Below are 18668 nucleotides of genomic sequence, written 5' to 3' on the forward strand. Positions count from 1 at the left end.
TAGCATAAAACAAAAGATCCCTTCTCACAAAAGGAAAAGAGTCCAAACGTCTTCTTCCCATTTATAAAAGAAAATTGCCATTGAGCTGCCATTTGTGCCTTATACATGCCTCTAGACCCTACATTGCAAGCACAACTCCATGCACAAACAAGTCTGTACAGCAGCACAAGCATGCCCACGGGCAGCAAAGTTGAAAAAGGACAAAGGTTTAGATAGATCATACAGTTTGCAGATATGTATGTTGACAAAGGTTTATCTGAAACACGCATGGTTCTAGACTAGCCTGATTTATCCGCAAACAGTGTTCTCAAAAGGGACAATAAACGCGCAGAGTACTTTTATATGAAAGAAAACAGAGAGCTCGTAGAGTTTGACTCTATTAATTTATAAATAAAAATGATTATCGACATGCATGGCACATGAAACTTGATTTATCTAAATCAGCTGCACAATTATATATAGTTGGATGGACATGCACAGGCACAATTATATATAGTTGGATTAACTCAGCTGGAAGGACCAGAGAGTGGCCCTGTATACGGCCTGCCTATCCTAATCAGATCTTTGACCTTGATCTCTCATAGGAATTGTCTCTCTTGGGTCTGGGGGCATGTGAGTGTGGGGCATTTTTGGAGTTTTCCTTCTTTTCCCTTGAACCCCAAAATAGGTGGACAGTTGAATCTTTGGAGGCATTTCAGATTTCCTTTATCATGAGCTAACAAACTGTTCCAGGAATAATTCTTTAAAGAAAGATGCTTTCCAGATTACAAACTAATAATTCGTCAAGACAGACAAACCAATGTATAGGCTGGCTGCCAGTATAACAAATCAATTCTCCAGCTCAACAAGTGGTGATATGAGGCATAACAATTGATAAATATCGAGAAGACTACTTAATACACAGAATGAAGCAGAGACCACGGGGCGGTCAGCTCGCAAATATTTCAAAAGCAGAGCAAAACAGGTGGGGACCAAAACAAGTGTCAAGGTAAAACATTCTAGTACCTTCATTCATGAGTGACGAACAACTCAAAATTCAGGTACTTCTCGAGTTCAAAAACTAGCGCAATGGTACAAAGTCCTCTAATTACCAATCTGCAAGCACTCTAGTACCTTTGCTGAGGTAACATATGAAAGCAGAAGAATGTCTAATTGATAATGCACCGTTTTCTTTTTTTCAAATTCATGTACTGTACTGTAATTCAGAACAAAGCAACACGCTTGCTAGTCCTCAAACTACTGGACTGCAACTCTGCAAGCATTGTACCAGCACACTGCATACCTATCTAAACCGCAATGCTCATTCAGTATGAACAAGAACGACTCAAAATTCAGGTACACACGAGCTCCAGAAAACAAAGGAACTAAGGAAGCATGAAAGTGGTCAAATTACTACCTGTAACCATTGCAGCACGGTCTGTTTGGTAGTTCAACATGTACAGATCCTTAGTCGATCCACGGAAACAGATGCAGATGGTAAGTTCAGGCAAAGGGATGTGGACGCTGCTCCGTGCTGCTCCACCTCTACTACAAGTCCGGCAACTACGGCGCCGAGCCCTACATCGTCGCCCACAACTTGGTTGACGGCCGGCACCTCGGGAGGAAGAGGCAGCAGCCATGGCCGATGGCAAACCCTAGACGACGAGGGGAAAGGAGGGGAGGCGAAGACATACCACCGGAGAGAAATCCAGTACGCCGGAGGAGGTACGCTGGCATCGAGGCGTCGAGCTGCGGCGTCTTGGGGAGGCGCTAGACGGCGGAGTCTTGGAGAGGAGTCGGGCGGCGGCGTGTTCACGAGTCGGGCGGCGGCGTCTCCAAATCCTCGAGCCCCCCCTTGAGCCTTCTGAACTGCGTGGAAACAAGTGGATCGAAGGGAAATTGAGGGTGTTGGGCTGTCGAAACCCCGTGTACCAAATGGGCCAACGAGGATTTCGGAGGATTCTGGGCCTCGCGAGGTTAATCCTCTGAAAACCCCTTCAACCCACGCCAAACAAACGAGGCCTAAAAGTGCACGCGCACCATTCAGTCGAACCGAGTGGCCGCGGCTCGACCGCTCGTTCCGTGCGCATCGCCGCATCCTACGGCCCACGAGAGTCAGGTGCTTTTTGTCGGGTTCCTCTCTGTCCCTCCCCGCAACACTCCACCGCCGCCGCTCTCCCCAGAACCCACCCTTCACGAAATCCATCTCTGAATCCATCCGAACAGCCTCAAACGCAGTCGCGTGCGCGAAGCCGGATGGATTCGAGCAGCTACGTGTGCCGGATCCACCCGTCTCACTTCTTCATGTGGAGCTCCGCTGCCTGGATGCCTTCCCGACGCCGGCGAGCCCTGCGCCGCCGCCCCTCGCGCCCCTCCAAGTGCGACACCGTCCGGAGCTCCTACGCCACCTACGAAGGAGGAAGAAGGGAGGAGTGGTCGCCGTGAGGTTGGGGCATGGCTGCAGTGGCTGGGAGAGGAGGAAGCACGAGTTTGAATCTAGCTGGAGCAGCCAGAGAAGAAGGAAGCACAGACGCAGAAGGGGGGAAGGGACCTTGTCGTCGATCTGGAGCAAGACGAAGACGATGGCGGGCAGGGGAATTTGCCGCTGCTGCTTGGATTGCTTATTGTGCGGCCGCTGCTTGCGTTCGTTTGTGGGAATTTAGCAAGGGTCCGAATAACTGCCACACGTGTGGCATGGACGGGAACCCACCCGCACGCTTCATGTGGCATGGACGGGAACCGGCCCGCACGACCACGTCCGCGCGCACAAAAGCATGGCCCGCACGTCCGGTGTGTGGCAACCCCGCCCGCACTGCCCCGTCCGGGCCAGACAACCCGCTGCCCGCACGACCCAGCCGTTCCCGGCCTCCGATCCATCCCCTCTCTCGTCTGTCGCCATCGTCCCCCACCTCTCGAACCCCGACCTCTATCGCCGGCCTTCTCTGGTTGCCATGGCAACCAGAGCAGATCCGTAGGGCACTCCCACCGCAGACCACACCCTAACCCTCCCCACCCCCAGCCCCACACTCCAACCCAGCCCTCCAGAGACGATCATCTAAAACCAGGTGAAATCTCCCGATCTCATCCTTCTCATCCTTAAGGATGAAAATCTCCCGATCTTGTACTGGGTCCATGCTATAGGGGTAGAACACTGCATGGTTCAGTGTATATTCGCAATTGCCAGGCAGAATATACCAGATCTGCCATGTACTACGTTTGAGATTAACTTAAGTTCCTAGTTTAATTGACGCAAGTAGTTGGGTATGAAATGGATGAGTAGGAATCCCTAAAAAGGATAGGAAGGACAATTTTTGGAATGAAGGGGGTGGGAAAAATTGACTGCCACTTGTGTATAACGACAGTTGCCACCTTTCGTTGTCAGTAGCTGCCACCTATTTTGACCTGTTGCTTGCCATCCCTATCTTCTATGTGCAAGCAGCAGAAGAATACAATTCTTGTGGATTGTTGATGCCTTCTTGTTCATGCACTGATTGAGAACACATCAGAAAGAAGCGAGACACGGAAAGAATGAATCACGAAGATGGCGCTGATGCTTGGGGTTCTCAAAGGCCAGAAACGCCCCCTTGGGATGCATCAGAGTACAGTCAACTCATCTCTGCAGGGCCGTTGCTGCCACTACTAGAACAGTATGCAGGCGTAGGTATGATGCGTGATAACAAAAGAAGAGAACTGTTGCCATCTTCGCAACGATGAAGATGACATTCTACTTATGTCGTACACTGTCATTTTTTCGCAGGTTCTTATGACCAAAACACTCTTAGGGGGCCCCCGTGGCAAGTTCAGTCACAAGGCGCTAACACTGACAAATGTACGGGTAGCCAACTTCAACTAGCTAGTATGGCTAATCAAGGTAATGCAAAACAAAAAAAGAGCACATAATGTTGTGGACATGAAAAATGAACATGCAAAAAAACTGGCAAAAGGACTCATGAGTTATCACGGGTGAAAATGCAGAGCCTTCATGCAGCACGTGGCATCAGGCAGCACCCATGTACCTGCCATCGATGTCATACACATGTGAGTCCATAAAAAAAGTGAAGTTGCGGATGCTCAATTAGCAGAAGGAGCATAGTTGACAACTACAATTGCCATGACTGGACATCTACAATTGCCATGAATTAAAAACTACACTTGACATCCCTGGACAACTGTTGTTGCCATCTCTGGACACCTGCAGTTGCCATGGAGGAACAACTGCAGTTGCCATGCCAGTGCAACTACATTTGCCATACCATGGCAACTGCAGTTGCCATACCGATGCAACTACAGTTGCCATGCCAGTAAAACTGCAGTTGCCACATCAGGGGCAACTGTAGTTGCCGTGCTAGCACAAACTGCATTTGCCATGAATTGACCAACCACTACTATGCTTACAGGTTATTACGCTGGTGGTAACCCGGCAAACGTCTCGTGGCAAGCTTCACAAATTGCAGGTGGAGCACGTCATTTTGGTGTCACAGGCCACACAAGATGGTCAAATGCAGCACAACAAGGTAAGGAAAAAAACTGAACCACAAAAACAGCACTACATTTGTTATTGGTAGTTATTTGTAGGCAAAACAATAGTTGCCATGTTTGTTGAATAGTAGCTGCCATGACTGGACAGCTACAGCTGCCATACATGTCCACGCGCAGACTCACGGCTTGCTGTTTGAAATGATGTCATGCCAAATCACTTGAAGATGGTGTGATCCATTGCGATACACATGTTATTCAAACAAAAATATTACTCTCGTACCTGTTTTTTCTATTACAGGGCCTACAACTACAGTGAACAGCGGCGCGGGGACATCTACTGCGGGGAGCTCTGAGTGCACGGAAGACGCGTTCCACCAGCCAGCAGACAATCATGCCGCAAACAATTTCAAGTCAGAGTCGGGAATGGCAATCATTCCAGCAATGCCGACAAGCACCCCTTTGAACACAATCACTGCCAACACTCAAGTAGATGGAACTGCCGCCGATACTGAAGTGAATGATGAAACTGACGACGATGCACAAGGGGATGAAGATGGTGGGCAATCAGAGATCATGGTACCTCAGCCACCGTACATTGGGCAGAGATTTGAATCGTTCAAAGAAGCAAAGGAATACTACCAGACATATGCAAAGTTCCATGGATTTGCGGTCAACACCAAGTACCATAGGAAAATTAAGAAAACTAACGAGTACAGTAGAGGTGAGATGAGGTGCCACAAGGCACGGAGGAACAAGAAGGGAAAAGGTGTTGCGCCTGTCGTTCTGAAATGAAAGAGAGGTATCATTCTCAAGACTGAGTGCCCTGTCCGGTGTAAGCTAAACGTGGATGGAGGACAGTGGGTGGTCAATGAGTATTTTGACGAGCACAACCACCAACTCATAAAGAAGTTCGACCTGGTAAAATTTCTGACCGCCCACAGAGGGTTCACCCCCGTCGAAAGGCAATTCGTAAAGCTGCTACATGATTGTAACGTCGATGCATCAAGAATGGTACAGATACTATCTCTCATCCACAGCAAAAAGGGGACTCTGAGTAGCATGCCGTACATACCAGCTGACATCACAAACCTACAGGCCAAGTACCATAGAGAGAGCAGGTTGGCAGACATAGAGGCCACAATGGCCTACTTCAATGAGAAAACGAAGGAATATCCAGATTTCTTCTACAGGATAAGGTTGGACGATGAGGACTGTGTCAGGAACATGTATTGGGGGGATGGTGCTACAAGGAGAGCCTACAAACATTTCCGAGATTGCATTTCATTCGACGCGACGTACCTCACCAATATGTACAAGATGCCATGCGCTCCGTTCATAGGAATAAATAACCACAATCAGTAGTTGCAGTTCGGCTGCGGGCTCGTCCGGAACGAAGACACGGATGGGTACGTTTGGCTGTTCAAGACCTTCTTGGAGTGCATGGATGGACTTGCTTCGATGAACATAATAACAGACCAAGATTTCAGTATGCGTGCAGGCATAGAGGAGGTCTTTCCGTTGGCAGTGCACAGGCACTGCAGGTGGCACATTATAAAGAAGGCTGAGGAGATGCTAGGACCGTTCTTTGCTGACTGTCCAGAGCTGCACAAGGCATTCGAGCTGTGCGTGGACCACAACTTGACGGTGGAGGAGTTTGAAAGGAGCTGGATGGCCATGACTGAAACACATCAAGTCCAAGACAACGAGACTCTTGTTAGCCTGTGGGAGAAGCGAATGTACTGGGTGCCGGCCTACTTCATGCAGTGCTTCTTCCCCTTTCTGCAGACTACGCAGCGCAGCGAGGGGTTCAATGTTATTTTGAAGCGGTACGTCAGCCCTGGCAACTCATTGCTACAGTTTGCCAAGCAGTACACAACTTTGCAACAAAAAATTCTGGGATTTGAGCTATAGCTAGAAGCGACCACAACACTAAAGCAACCAAAATTGCTAACGTATTTACTGATGGAGAGGCAAATGAGCAAGATATACACCAACAAGATCTTTAACAAGTAAGTCAGTTGCATTACAGTCTTATTTGCAGAAAAAGCACCAAGGCAGTAGGTGCCTTATAGAGTGCAATGCAGTTGCCATGATATGCAGTTGCCATGTTTAATGAAATACTGTTTGCCATGCTTACTCAGCTGCAGTTGCCATGTTCAATGAAAATCCTATTTTGCCATGCTTGCTCGGGTGCATTTTCCTTGTTGAATGAAGTGCAGTTTCCATGTTTAATGCACTGTGCTTCCATTGGGGCATGTTGGCATGCAAATGCCAATGTCAACTGGAAAAAATGTTATATTGGCGACACATATGCTAAAATGCAGTTGCCATGTTTAATAAAATGCATCTGCCATGTTTGTTGAAATGCAATTGCCATGTTTACTCAACTGTAGATGCCATGTTTAAATAAAAGGGCAGTTGCCATGTTTTATGCAATGTGCTTCCATTGGGGAATGTTGGTGTGGAAAATGATGATGTCCAGTTGAAAATGTACTACAATTGCCATGTCTAGTGTACTCCAGTTGCCATGTCTAGTGTACTGCATTTGCCATGTCTAGTGTACTGCATTTGCCATGTTCAACGAACTATATTTGCCATGTTCAATGAACTATGTTTGCCATGTTCAAACAAAATGTATTTCTATTTCCATGACAACATTGGGTGGTACAAGAAAAGAGCACATGATAGTTTAACAAAAAACACACAAAACTTGCAGATTCCAGGAAGAAATAAAGCGTGCCAGCATGTTCACGGCTTTCCAGGTGGATGAACATACGTTCAAGGTGTGTTCTATTTTGCGCATGTCAGATTCAGAATCTGAAGACCCGGACAAAGGAAGGAACTACTTCATCAAAGCCTCGATAGGCGAAGGCGAGTACTACTGCCAATGCTGCAAGTTCGAACAGGACGACATTGTGTGATGTCACATAGTAAAAGTAATGGACATGAACACTGTGACACGGATCCCCTGCCATTTCATAAGGCGGCGATGGACTTGGGACGCTGACGACGCGTTGGCGCCGCAGACAACACACGCAGTTCTGGCTGTGCATGACGAGAGACCTGAGTCAACCATGGAAGCCGTGGGGCATGTTGTGCTGACAAAGAACTATGCTGAGCTAATTGATGAAGCGTGCAAGAGTGATGAGACAGCGAGAGTCGCAGAAAAACACAGGAAGGCACTGAAAAGAGAGCTTGATGAGATCAAGAAGAGGAAAGCTGAGGAAGCCTTACACCGGTTCCCCCGCACATCAAGTGTGCCTTCATCCACGGGGCCATCATCTGAAAACTCGGAGATAGGATCTGGAACAGCAAGCACACAGACCCAGGTCAGGAACCCACCCCGTTCCATCACAAAGGGTCGTCCAAGAAAGATAAGGTACAAGTCGGGATTGGAGATTCAAGCAAAACACAAGAAAACGAAGAAAGGGGCGGGCAATCCATGAGCAAAAATTGGGGCGATGTGACATGGTCCTTGTGGACATTTTGTTTTGTACCCTAGATGATGAGAGTTTTTTTTAAAAAAAATTGGGAGAATGACTCTTGAGGGGCATCAGAAGTGGAAGGAAAATTCATTGAGTGGATAAATGCAGTTGCCATGTTATGGGTACTTAATCTGCCATGTTATGTGTAGTTAATCTGCCATGTTATGTGTAGTTAGTCTGCCATGCTATTTTATACTAAATATGCCATGATATTTTATACTAAATATGCCATGCTATTTTATACTAAATATGCCATGCTAGTTGTACTGGATCTGCCATTTTAGTTGTACTGGATCTGCCATGTTAGTTGTACTGTATCTGCCATGTAAATTATGCTGGATCTGCCATGTTGTTTGTACTGTATCTGCCATGTTAGCTGTACTGAAAATATGCCATGGTATTTGTAATGACTCTGCATGGCATATATTTCCATGACAATACGACGCGGTTTAGAGACACATAGTGTGTTGTGTGCAATGTATGGGAAACAAGTTGGAAAAAGCGTAACGTGCATAAACCGCAGCAAAGGTTGTGGCTACATGATCAACCTACCCATGCTAGCCGGTGCAGTTAGCGATGAAAAAGAAGAAGTAAAACAGCCAAAATGAAAAACGACGATGACTTTCATTACCCATGTCTGATGAACTACATTTGTCATCTTTTTTGAAACATCGTAGACGCATTCGAAACAGCAAACCGGTGCTAGAAACGATGAAACCATTGTAATAATGATAAACATAAAAACATATGTGTTTTAACGCCTAAAATAGGTTCACATCCACACATATATTACAGAAACTATTCAAATGTCGCTCACACACCACCACTACATAGTAGGCTACGTGGGGTTGCAGTCATAACATAGCACACAAACATAGTTTTTGACGAGAACAAAGAGATAGTACCTTACATTCCTCGGCAACAGAATGTAAGGTATGCGTCCGGTGTGTAACGCCACGTGATCACTTGTACTTCTTGTTGATTTTCTTGACAACTTCCTCCACGAACTCGCGTGCTCCGGACCGCTTGTTGAAATCTTCATTCGTCAACCAGTTCCATGTGTGGATTTTCCGGAGCTCAACGACCGTTGTAGCTGTGATAGCGGGGACAATTCTGCCTTCCCACTTTGTAAAGTATTCCAGAGCGTGAAAGCCACAGTCCGTCCTGCACGAGAAAAAGAGTCAGGTAAACACGTGAAAAGGACAGACATAGCAAAGATAGACTTCAATTCAGATGTGACAACAAAAAGAGGGGTTGGATTGATGTAAATGGCACATGAAGGAGGGGGTTAAGAAATTACGTGTTCCCTTGCTTCACAGTCGCCACATACTCAGTCGGGAAATGCCTGATCTGGACCTTTGAATGCTCGTAGTGACGGTTCCATGTCTCTTTGAGGTTGTTGATGAAGAATTCGGCATGCGTAGTAAGGTCTGCATCAGCTTCTGAACGGATTGAATCAAGCACCTCAAAATGTTGGTTCTTCAGGTCAAGACAGATCACATAGTGGTGACCACACTTGTCGTGTGGGTCATGTGGTGCAAGCTCCTGGAACATGGGGAACATGACCTGCATTTAAAAGTGAAGAAATGAGAAGCAGACTTCACATAAAGAACAGCAGAGGGATAAAAAAATTAGAATCACGTAGAATGTTTGGTTATGGGTGGGGGTAGTTGAAAGAAAGTTTCCGTCCATGTATGAACAAAATGTGCCGTGTATTTTACTATCAAGTTGCCACATAGTTTGCACGGGATGCAAAAATCAAGATGCCAGTGTGCCCGGCAGCTGTTGCCACATGAAAACATCTGCCACATAAACACAGGTGCAGATGATGGCAAAAACCACACCATGTGAAAAACAGTGCAGACAGGGAAGGAGTACTCACATATTTCTTCACTGTGAGCTTGAATTCACCGTGTTGAGCAAAATTCTTCCTCAGGATTTTGTGGTGGAAGTCACCATCCCATATTTTGCAGGTCACACTGTAATGCATGATTATCTTGTCGGCACACACATCGGTGTGATTGTTGATGTAGTCGATCCCGCATGCAACTACATTCGTTGACATTTTACCGTTTGGCCTCACGGACTCGACAAGATCACCCAGGTCGACGTACGTCGCTCCGCATTGAATGACTTTGGTTCTATCCAAACATGAGCTGTATGAAAACGATATAACATGGAAGAATCATGCCTACTAAGTAAAAAATATATGAAAGAACTAAAACGTAAGCGGATCGTGTATAGAAAGTACGAAGAAGATGAATGGTAAAAAAGGAGAAAAGCAAAATGAGAGATTATGGGGTGTGGTCATTTACGCTTTCAGCTCCTTCATGTGCTTGCTGCTGGCCCTCGCATTTCCAAACCGCTTGACGATATCGTACAGCTGGGACTGTTCCTTAGTGGCCCTGAATTCGGGCTCGTAGTCTTCCGCGGGAGGTGGGTGAACTACCCTCTGCTGCCTCACAGAACTAGGAGTGGCACTCCTAATGGTATCCTCAGATACCGTATCTACAGGCACGTTGGAACTTGATTGCCCTTGACCTCGTGAGGACCTCCTCTGCAATGCTGCCTCCTCGATCATGCGGTAAGCTTCGTCAAGTGACGATGAAATCTCCTCAGGGGTGGCTGCAATGATAAAAAAATAAAAAGTGTGTTAGGATACCTAGAAAATCAAAAACAGATGGATTGTGAGGAGATAGGGTGCATGATGTGAGATGTAGGTAGAAAAAGTGGGGCAGTTGCCATGTGTGGTCCAACTACAGTGGCCATCTCATAGCAACTACAGTTGCCATGTAGTTGCACTGTAGTTACCATCTAGTTGGACTATAGTTGCCATGTCACAGCAACTACAGTTGCCATGTTGTGTCAACTCCACTTGCCATGTGATTGCCGTATGAAAAAATGCAGCATGGAAACAAAAAATGCAGGTGACATGGTGTGGCAAATCCAGTTGCCATGTGTAATGCACTGTATTTGCCATGTGACAGCAACTACAGTTGCCATGTTGAATCAACTTCAGTTGCCACGTGGTTGCCCAAATGTCAAATGCAGCATGGCAGCAAAAAAAATGTAGGTGACATGGTGCAATAAATCCAGTTGCCATCACAAGTGAGAACCCCCAAAAAATATGACTGGGACAAAAGTCAAACTACAAAGATGTATACAAGAAAATCATAAGGACATGACAAGTGTACCTTGCACAATCGGCTCTGCGAACTTGACAGCCTTCCTGCCCTCGACCATTGGCTGCGCCATCATTGTGGGCATGCCTCCTGGGAAAGCAAAGGCAACTGGCAAAGGATCTTGCACCACCGGTTGATCTTGACTGATGCCAAGGCTGAAGCTTGGTGGGGTAAAGGACATTGGGTGCCTCTCATTCCTACTGGCCGGACCACGAACGACTTGCGGGGCAGAATCCAAGGGTGAAAGATCGACAAACATATCTGAATTGGCCGCTACAGAATGATCGGGCTTATTTGCAGGGCGGGGCATGTTGTCAGCGGTATCAGCCGCAACTTTAATGACAATCTTCTTGTTTGGGCTATAGGGGACACCGACATTGACTGAGAGCCTGGAAGTGTGCTGATTTATGCTGGGGATTTCCACTGCGGGTAAAGGCAAAGTCTGCTCCGGGCGTTCACCTGCGTCACTCGTGCCCGGCTTGACACCTGCATCAGTTGTGCTCCGGTCTTGCAGTTTCTCCATCACATTGCTTTTGGCAGGTGGCGGGAACAGTGTGGACGCAGGAACAGAACCAGACTCGTCTCTCCTGCTCCTAGCTACAGCCGGTGCATTGGGTATGTCTGTTGGTTGCTTGCGAGGGCTACGACGCCTAGGTGGAAGACCAGCACACGAAATAGTCGCCTTAGCAGTATCTGCACCGACAGGAGCTGGAGCTGTTGTGCCTGAAGGAAATATGCCCTAGAGGCAATAATAAAGTTATTATTTATTTCCTCATATCATGATAAATGTTTATTATTCATGCTAGAATTGTATTAACCGGAAACATGATACATGTGTGAATACATAGACAAACATAAAGTCACTAGTATGCCTCTACTTGACTAGCTCATTAATCAAAGATGGTTATGTTTCCTAACCATAGACATGTGTTGTCATTTGATTAATGGGATCACATCATTAGGAGAATGATGTGATTGACATGACCCATTCCGTTAGCCTAGCACTTGATCGTTTAGTATGTTGCTATTGCTTTCTTCATGACTTATACATGTTCCTGTAACTATGAGATTATGCAACTCCTGTTTACCGGAGGAACACTTTGTGTGCTACCAAACGTCACAACGTAACTGGGTGATTATAAAGGAGCTCTACAGGTGTCTCCAAAGGTACATGTTGGGTTGGCGTATTTCGAGATTAGGTTTTGTCACTTCAATTGTCGGAGAAGTATCTCTGGGCCCTCTCGGTAATGCACATCACTATAAGCCTTGCAAGCAATGTAGCTAATGAGTTAGTTACGGAATGATGCATTATGTAATGAGTAAAGAGACTTGTCGGTAACGAGATTGAACTAGGTATTGGATACCGACGATCGAATCTCGGGCAAGTAACATACCGATGACAAAGGGAACAACGTATTTTGTTATGCGGTTTGACTGATAAAGATCTTCGTAGAATATGTAGGAGCCAATATGAGCATCCAGGTTCCGCTATTGGTTATTGACCGAGAATAGTTCTAGGTCATGTCTACATAGTTCTCGAACCCGTAGGGTCCGCACGCTTAACGTTACGATGACAGTTTTATTATGAGTTTATAAGTTTTGATGTACCGAAGATTGTTCGGAGTCTCGGATGTGATCACGGACATGACGAGGAGTCTCGAAATGGTCGAGACATAAAGATTGATATATTGGAAGCCTATATTTGGATATCGGAATGGTTCCAGGTGAAATCAGGATTTTACCGGAACACTGGGGGTTACCGGAACCCTCCCGGGGGTTAATGGGCCTTAGTGGGCCATGAGGGAGAAGAGGAGGGCCAGCCAGGGCAGGCCGCGCGCCCCCTCCCCCCTAGTCCGAATAGGACAAGGAAGGGGGGGTGGCGCCCCCCTTTCCTCTTTCCCCTCCCCCCTTTCCTTCTCCACCAAGGCAAGAGGGGGGAGTCCTACTCCCGGTGGGAGTAGGACTCCTCCAGGCGCACCCCTAGGGGGCCGGCCGCACCTCCCCCCTCCCTCCTTTATATACGGGGGCAGGGGGGCACCCTAGAACACACAAGTTGATCTTCGTGATCGTTCCATAATCGTGTGCGGTGCCCCCCTCCACCATATTCCAGCTCGGTCATATCGTTGCGGTGCTTAGGCGAAGCCCTGCGTCGGTAGAACATCATCATCGTCACCACGCCGTCGTGCTGACGGAACTCATCCCCGACACTTTGCTGGATCGGAGTCCGGGGATCGTCATCGAGCTGAACATGTGCTGAACTCGGAGGTGCCGTACGTTCGGTACTTGGATCGGTCGGATCGTGAAGACGTACGACTACATCAACTACGTTGTCGTAACACTTCCGCTTACGGTCTACGAGGGTACATGGACAACACTCTCCCCTCTCGTTGCTATGCATCACCATGATCTTGCGTGTACGTAGGAATTTTTTTGAAATTACTACGTTCCCCAACAGTGGCATCCAAGCCAGGTTTTATGCGTAGATGTCATATGCACGAGTAGAACACAAGTCAGTTGTGGGTGATACAAGTCATACTGCTTACCAGCATGTCATACTTTGGTTCAGCGGTATTGTGAGATGAAGCGGCCCGGACCGACATTACGCGTACGCTTACGCGAGACTGGTTTCACTGTTACGAGCACTCGTGCTTAAAGGTGACTGGCGGGTGTCTGTCTCTCTCACTTTAGTTGAACCGAGTGTGGCTACGCCCGGTCCTTGCGAAGGTTAAAACAGCACTAACTTGACGAACTATCATTGTGGTTTTGATGCGTAGGTAAGAACGGTTCTTGCTAAGCCTGTAGCAGCCACGTAAAAATTTGCAACAACAAAGTAGAGGACGTCTAACTTGTTTTTGCAGGGCATGTTGTGATGTGATATGGTCAAGACATGATGCTATATTTTATTGTATGAGATGATCATGTTTTGTAACCGAAGTTATCGGCAACTGGCAGGAGCCATATGGTTGTCGCTTTATTGTATGAAATGCAAACGCCCTGTAATTGCTTTACTTTATCACTAAGCGGTAGCAATAGTCGTAGAAGCAATAGATGGCATAACGACAACGATGCTACGATGGAACTCAAGGTGTCGCGCCGGTGACGATGGTGATCACGACGGTGCTTCGGAGATGGAGATCATAAGCACAAGATGATGATGGCCATACCATATCACTTATATTGATTGCATGTGATGTTTATCCTTTATGCATCTTATCTTGCTTTGATTGACGATAGCATTTTAAGATGATACCTCACTAAAATTATCAAGAAGTGTTCTCCCTGAGTATGCACCATTGCGAAAGTTCTTCGTGCTGAGACACCATGTGATGATCTGGTGTGATAGGCTCTATGTTCAAATACAACGGGTGCAAAACAGTTGCACACGTGGAATACTCAGGTTAAACTTGACGAGCCTAGCATATAACAGATATGGCCTCGGAACACGGAGACCGAAAGGTCGAGCGTGAATCATATAGTAGATATGATCAACACATTGATGTTCACCATTGAAACTACTCCATCTCATGTGACGATCGGACATGGTGTAGTTGATATGGATCACGTAATCACTTAGAGAATTAGAGGGATGTCTATCTAAGTGGGAGTTCTTAAGTAATATGATTAATTGAACTTAAATTTATCATGAACTTAGTACCTGATAGTATTTTGCTTGTCTATGTTTGTTGTAGATAGATGGCTCGTGCTGTTGTTCCGTTGAATTTTAATGCGTTCCTTGAGAAAGCAAAGTTGAAAGATGATGGTAGCAATTACACGGACTGGGTCCATAACCTGAGGATTATCCTCATTGCTGCACAGAAGAATTACATCCTGGAAGCACCACTGGGTGCCAGGCCTGCTGCTGATGCAACTGACGACGTTAAGAACGTCTGGCAGAGCAAAGCTGATGACTACTCGATAGTTCAGTGTGCCATGCTTTACGGCTTAGAACCGGGTCTTCAACGACGTTTTGAACGTCATGGAGCATATGAGATGTTCCAGGAGTTGAACTTAATATTTCAAGCAAATGCCCGGATTGAGAGATATGAAGTCTCCAATAAGTTCTATAGCTGCAAGATGGAGGAGAATAGTTCTATCAGTGAACACATACTCAAAATGTCTGGGTATAACAATCGCTTGATTCAACTGGGAGTTAATCTTCCTGATGATAGTGTCATTGATAGAATTCTTCAATCACTGCCACCAAGCTACAAGAGCTTCTTGATGAACTATAATATGCAAGGGATGGACAAGACTATTCCCGAGCTCTTCGCAATGCTAAAAGCTGCGGAGGTAGAAATCAAGAAGGAGCATCAAGTGTTGATGGTCAACAAGACCACTAGTTTCAAGAAAAAGGGCAAAGGGAAGAAGAAGGGGAACTTCAAGAAGAACAGCAAACAAGTTGCTGCTCAAGAGAAGAAACCCAAGTCTGGTCCTAAGCCTGAAACTGAGTGCTTCTACTGCAAGCAGACTGGACACTGGAAGCGGAACTGCCCCAAGTATTTGGCGGATAAGAAGGATGGCAAAGTGAACAAAGGTATATGTGATATACATGTTATTAATGTGTAACTTACTAATGCTCGCAGTAGTACCTGGGTATTTGATACTGGTTCTGTTGCTAATATTTGCAACTCGAAACAGGGACTACAGATTAAGCGAAGATTGGCTAAGGACGAGGTGACGATGCGCGTGGGAAATGGTTCCAAAGTCGATGTGATCGCGGTCGGCACGCTACCTCTACATCTACCATCGGGATTAGTTTTAGACCTAAATAATTGTTATTTGGTGCCAGCGTTGAGCATGAACATTATATCTGGATCTTGTTTGATGCAAGACGGTTATTCATTTAAATCAGAGAATAATGGTTGTTCTATTTATATGAGTAATATCTTTTATGGTCATGCACCCTTGAAGAGTGGTCTATTTTTATTGAATCTCAATAGTAGTGATACACATATTCATAGTGTTGAAGCCAAAAGATGCAGAGTTGATAATGATAGTGCAACTTATTTGTGGCACTGCCGTTTAGGTCATATCGGTATAAAGCGCATGAAGAAACTCCATACTGATGGACTTTTGGAATCACTTGATTATGAATCACTTGGTACTTGCAAACCGTGCCTCATGGGCAAGATGACTAAAATGCCGTTCTCCGGAACTATGGAGCGAGCAACTGATTTGTTGGAAATCATACATACTGATGTTTGTGGTCCAATGAATATTGAGGCTCGCAGCGGGTATCGTTATTCTCTCACCTTCACAGATGATTTAAGCAGATATGGGTATATCTACTTAATGAAACACAAGTCTGAAACATTTGAAAAGTTCAAAGAATTTCAGAGTGAAGTGGAAAATCATCGTGACAAGAAAATAAAATTTCTACGATCTGATCGTGGAGGAGAATATTTGAGTTACGAGTTTGGTTTACATTTGAAACAATGCGGGATAGTTTTGCAACTCACGCCACCCGGAACACCACAACAAAATGGTGTATCCGAACGTCGTAATCGTACTTTACTAGATATGGTGCGACCTATGATGTCTCTTACTGATTTACCGCTATCGTTTTGGGGTTATGCTTTAGAGACGACCGCATTCACGTTAAATAGGGCACCATCAAAATCCATTGAGACGACGCCTCATGAACTGTGGTTTGGCAAGAAACCAAAGTTGTCATTTCTTAAAGTTTGGGGCTGCGATGCTTATGTGAAGAAACTTCAACCAGATAAGCTCGAACCCAAATTGGAGAAATATGTCTTCATAGGATACCCAAAAGAAACTGTTGGGTAGACCTTCTATCACAGATCTGAGGGCAAGATTTTCGTTGCTAAATTCGGATCCTTTCTAGAGAAGGAGTTTCTCTCGAAAGAATTGAGTGGGAGGAAAGTAGAACTTGATGAGGTAACTGTACCTGCTCCCTTATTGGAAAGTAGTCCATCGCAAGAACCAGTTCCTGTGATAACTACACCAATTAGTGAGGAAGCTAATGATATTGATCATGAAACTTCAGATCAAGTTTCTACTGAACCTCGTAGGTTTACCAGAGTAAGATCCGCACTAGAGTGGTACGATAATCCTATTCTAGAAGTCATGTTACTTGACCATGACGAACCTACGAACTATGAGGAAGCGATGATGAGCCCAGATTCCGCAAAATGGCTAGAGGCCATGAAATCTGAGATGGGATCCATGTACGAGAATAAAGTATGGACTTTGGTTGACTTGCCCGATGATCGGCAAGCCATTGAGAATAAATGGATCTTTAAGAAGAAGATCGACGCTGATGGTAATGTAACTGTCTATAAAGCTCGACTTGTTGCGAAAGGTTTTCGACAAGTTCAAGGGGTTGACTACGATGAGACTTTCTCACCCGTAGCGATGCTAAAGTCTGTCCGAATCATGTTAGCAATTGCTGCATTTTATGATTATGAAATTTGGCAAATGGATGTCAAAACTGCATTCTTGAATGGATTTCTGGAAGAAGAGTTGTATATGATGCAACCAGAAGGTTTTGTTGATCAAAAGGTGCTAACAAAGTGTGCAAGCTCCAGCGATCCATTTATGGACTGGTGCAAGCATCTCGGAGTTGGAATAAACGCTTTGATAGTGTGATCAAAGCATATGGTTTTATACAGACTTTTGGAGAAGCCTGTATTTACAAGAAAGTGAGTGGGAGCTCTGTAGCATTTCTGATATTATATGTAGATGCCATATTATTAATTGGAAATGATATAGAATTTCTGGATAGCATAAAGGGATACTTGAATAAAAGTTTTTCGATGAAAGACCTCGGTGAAGCTGCTTACATATTGGGCATCAAGATTTATAGAGATAGATCAAGACGCTTAATAGGACTTTCACAAAGCACATACCTCGATAAAGTTTTGGAAAAGTTCAAAATGGATCAGGCAAAGAAAGGGTTCTTGCCTGTATTACAAGGTGTGAAGTTGAGTCAGACTCAATGCCCGACCACAGCAGAAGATAGAGAGAAAATGCAAGATATTCCCTATGCTTCAGCCATAGGCTCTATCATGTATGCAATGATGTGTACCAGACCTGACGTATGCTTAGCAATAAGCTTAGCAGGGAGGTACCAAAGTAATCCAGGAGTGGATCACTGGACAACGGTCAAGAACATCCTGAAATACCTGAAAAGGACTAAGGATATGTTTCTCGTATATGGAGGTGACAAAGAGCTAGTCGTAAATGGTTACGTCAATGCAAGCTTTGACACTGATCCGGAGGATTCTAAATCGCAAGCCGGATACGTGTTTTTATTAAACGGTGGAGCTATAAGTTGGTGCAGTTCTGAACAAAGCGTCATGGCGGGATCTACATGTGAAGCGGAGTACATAGCTGCTTCGGAAGCAGCAAATGAAGGAGTTTGGATGAAGGAGTTCATTTCCGATCTAGGTGTCATACCTAGTGCATCGGGACCAATGAAGATCTTCTGTGACAATACTGGTGCAATTGCCTTGGCAAAGGAATCCAGATTTCACAAGAGGACCAAGCACATCAAGAGACGCTTCAATTCCATCCGGGACCA

The sequence above is a fragment of the Triticum aestivum genome, chromosome 3B, assembly GCF_018294505.1.
Source record: "Triticum aestivum cultivar Chinese Spring chromosome 3B, IWGSC CS RefSeq v2.1, whole genome shotgun sequence".
Taxonomy (NCBI): domain Eukaryota; kingdom Viridiplantae; phylum Streptophyta; class Magnoliopsida; order Poales; family Poaceae; genus Triticum; species Triticum aestivum.